We start from the raw sequence: 3,943 nt of genomic DNA, 5'->3' as shown, positions 1-3,943 counted from the left end.
TTACATGTTATTATAAATTCGTATAAAAGTTATTATAATTATTTTACTATTTAGTCAACAATTAATTTCACTTAATATTCACATATAAGTAAGGATTTAATTTTTATTTTTACGTTAATTAACATAGGCATTGTTGTCAATGTAAGAGGACACCGGTTTAAGTGTTCTGAAGCGCATTAAACATATATAATCAAGATTTATAATTAAATTGTTCAAAAAAAATATTAAAATTAATAAAATATAATCAATAAAAGATTAGTTTATTAATTATTAATGTACAACACTCAAAAAAATTATGTACAAGTAAGGACTTAACTCTTTATTTTTACGTCAAAAACGTTCTATCTAGATGTAAATTAATATCTCAAAATAAAACTAAAAGAAAAAGTGGAAGTTCCATCAACAACTTGAAGAGACTATGTAATTCCCATATAACTTTTGCCGACGAGTATTGCGCGGAGAGAATTATATATACATTCTCTTTTAGTGACTACCTATACACTAATTAACAATACTATGTTTATGTTGTAAGATTGTTAAACTACTAAAAGGAAGTAACCGAAGATGTTCCCATTAGTATCCTGGGAACTTTGGTGGAGGCGGTGATGAGTACTGGAAGCCGATAGTTGGTGGTAGGATCACTTCTTTTTTTGGCGGTGGTTTCGAGACAACAGGGGCAGGAGGAGGAGAAAGAGGTGGCGGAGAATGCACTGGTGGTGGAGGAGAGTGAACAGGTGGAGGTGGTGAATGAATTGGTGGTGGTGGTGGAGAGTGGACTGGAGGTGGTGGTGGAGAGTGGACTGGTAGTGTCGGGGGCTTAACAACTGGAGGTGGCAATTTTGGTGGTGGAGACCGTTCCCTTGTTACAGGTGATTCCTCTTGTTTCGGTGGTTTTTCCACTGGTGGCGGGGGCTTAATAACTGGCGGAGACCGTTCCCTTGTTATAGGTGATTCCTCTTGTGTCGGTGGTTTTGGCACTGGTGTCGGGGGCTTAATAACTGGCGGTGGCAATTTTGGTGGTGGAGACCGTTCCCTTGTTACAGGTGATTCCTCTTGTTTCGGTGGTTTTGACACTGGTGTCGGGGGCTTAACAACTGGCGGTGGCAATTTAAGTGGTGGAGGTCGTTCCCTTGTTACAGGTGATTCCTCTTCTTTCGGTGGTTTTGGCTTAAGGGGCTTTTGTTTCGGTTGTTGTGGCTTTGGCCGCGGTTGTGGAGATCCACCACCACACATTGACTGACTGCATTCAACTGGTCGACTTAGCACCGGATGACATTCTTTAGCTGACTTCTGCTTAGGCCTATCTGGTATGCAATTGCTAACATCGTCGAACACACAGTCCTCCCGCTTGGATGGCTGGCAAGATTCAGCCTCACCATTGAAATAGTTGGAAGAAAACGTAAAGTTCTTCAAGCTCGGCAATCGACAAATGTCATCCGACGCAAAACCAGTTAACATGTTATTTGCAACATTCAATTCTTCAACTTTTCCAAGCCCTTTAAATGTCTTTCCAAAAACACCGCTGAAAGAGTTGGAAGAAATGTCCAAAACCGTCACATTTCCAAGCATCCCCATCTCCACTGGCAAGCAACCCGTGAGATTGTTGTTTTAGAGCACAATCTCGTTCAACGTATTGAACATCTTGCCGATGCTTTTTGGAATGCAACCCGAAAGCTTGTTGTTGGCAACCACAATGACGGAGGCCGGAGAAGACCCAAAAGTTTCAGGAATGATGGACACAAACCGATTGTTGTTTAAAAACAATGCATCCAAGTCCTTTTCGAACAACGCAGATGGCAATTCACCTTCAAAATTATTGTACCTTAAATCAAGGAACTTAAGCGCGGGTAAGGATATAACAACTTCTGGGAAAGGACCAACGAAACGGTTGTTGCTAACATCCAATTCATGAAGAATAGTAAGCTCGGAGAAACTCTTGGGAATGATCCCACAAAACCGATTAGTGTTTATGTGAAATAGAGCCAAATCAGTCAATAGGCCTAACTCAACAGGCAGGTATCCAGCAATGTCGGCATGGTTAATATCAATGCCAGCAACGACTATCAACTTCCGATCGTCGAGTGCCTGTGCGCAGAAAACTCCTTTGTAATCGCAGACATTGGGACCTTCCCAACTGTGAGTGGTCTTCAGAGGGTCCGAATGTACGGCACTTTTCCATGCCTGAAGTGCAATGTAAGCACGTCTAAGCCTGGGATTCTCAAACGTGAATTTAAGCTTCACATGAGATTCATAATCATCAGGCAACTTACCACCCTCAGGAAGACTCAGGAGCTGGCGACGAGCGATGAATGCTGTTTCAGAATCGGAAAGAGCAAGAGAGAAATACGACGACGACGCTAAAGTGAGAGAAGAGATTAGGAGAAGCACTGGGAAGCAGCTCGAGGCGTCTTGAAGAAATGCTATTGTTTTCATGCTCATCATTTAGGAACCTTGGAGTGACCTAAGGCTACTGATAAGGAAGAATTGCTTTATACAGTATTGAAGGAAGTGGTTAAAACACATTTGAAAGGCACTGCAACAATCTCTCTTTTGGTCATCTATTGGTCACCACAAGTTTTCCTTTCATTTTCTACCTTTACTCCTTTCCGTTGATATCTCTTAATTGGTAATGTCATGACATGTGTAACTTTGTGCCTACATTTGATTCATAGCAGTTTCTAAAAGAAAGATATTCCTAAACTTCATATTATATTCTTCATTCTCTATATTTGCTACATTTTTAAAACTTCATTATATCAAACATTTTATTTTAATGTCGCCAAAATGATAGTTGGTATCTTATCTTCGGTGATAACATCACCGTTGAACTCAAAAACTCAATCCTACAATCTCCACATGTTTTCTTCTTATTTTTGTACATAATAAGTCGTTGTTTCAAATATTACACTTTTATTGAAGAATAGATTAAAGATTGAAGACTTGTTTACGAATAAGCTAAACATTAAAAGTTTATTTCCATATAATTAAAATTTACACACCAATGATGTCGAAATTACCCCCGAGACAGTGCTTCTTGCAAGAGAAGTATGGAATGCTTTTTTAATACAATGGCCAGCAAATATGCAAGAATCAGATTTTTGGGTATGGTTTCAACATTTTGCTAGGAGCATTTCAATGCTTATCTTTAAGGCTAGTTTAGCTTTTAAGAAAGCGTTTTGTAAGTGTGATTTTGAAAACTATTTTTAAAAGGTTTGGTTTAAAATTTAAGTGTTTAGTATTGCTATAAAAAAGTGCACAAATAAACATTTAAATAATGTTCAAATCAATTAATATTATGATATTTTAATAAGAATTGTTGACACCATTTTTTGGATAAAAACGGGGTCGACTTGGATTTTGAAAAATGAAAACGAAAACGGGAGTCGCCACCAATCCTTTTTGATGAGGTGTGATCGGATCACCTCGTAAAGTTATTGTTTTTAATAAATAATTTAATTTTATTAAAACAACGGTTTTGGTCTACGAAATTTAGAAAATGGATTCAGGATTCGGTTACGTACGAGGAAGGATTAGCACCCTCGTAACGCCCAAAAATTGGTACCTAGTTGATTAGTTAGTGTCTTAATGTCAAAAATAGAAATTTTGAAGAATTTTAAAGATACGATCCTTGTATATAAAAAACTTGTATAAATTTAGGGAGAGAAGCATATTTTCACGTTATTCAAGAAAAAAATTACGTCCCGTAAGTTAGGACACAATATCTAAAATTCCCAATACGAGAATGAATGCCTAAAAAACAATTATTTATTTTGAAAGGGTTTGATTATCTCGATTTTAAAAAAAGGTCATGTCCCGTAAGTTAAAGCACGATCTTTTGTTAATTCCCGAGAACATTTAAAAATTTTGATTGAAATGATTCGTATATTTGAATTTGTCGTGAAGATCGAAACCCCGTAAGTTAGGGCATGATCTTCTCGATTTT

General features: G+C 37.6%; 1 pseudogene; it reads right to left on the bottom strand.

The window, feature by feature from the left end:
• Positions 1 to 247: 247 nt before the first annotated feature.
• Positions 248 to 2,704, bottom strand: LOC107921879 (pollen-specific leucine-rich repeat extensin-like protein 3; annotated as a pseudogene).
• Positions 2,705 to 3,943: the final 1,239 nt, after the last annotated feature.

This window comes from Gossypium hirsutum, chromosome D01 (assembly GCF_007990345.1).
Source record: "Gossypium hirsutum isolate 1008001.06 chromosome D01, Gossypium_hirsutum_v2.1, whole genome shotgun sequence".
NCBI classification, from domain to species: domain Eukaryota; kingdom Viridiplantae; phylum Streptophyta; class Magnoliopsida; order Malvales; family Malvaceae; genus Gossypium; species Gossypium hirsutum.
This window is presented reverse-complemented; position numbering and strand designations above follow the sequence as displayed.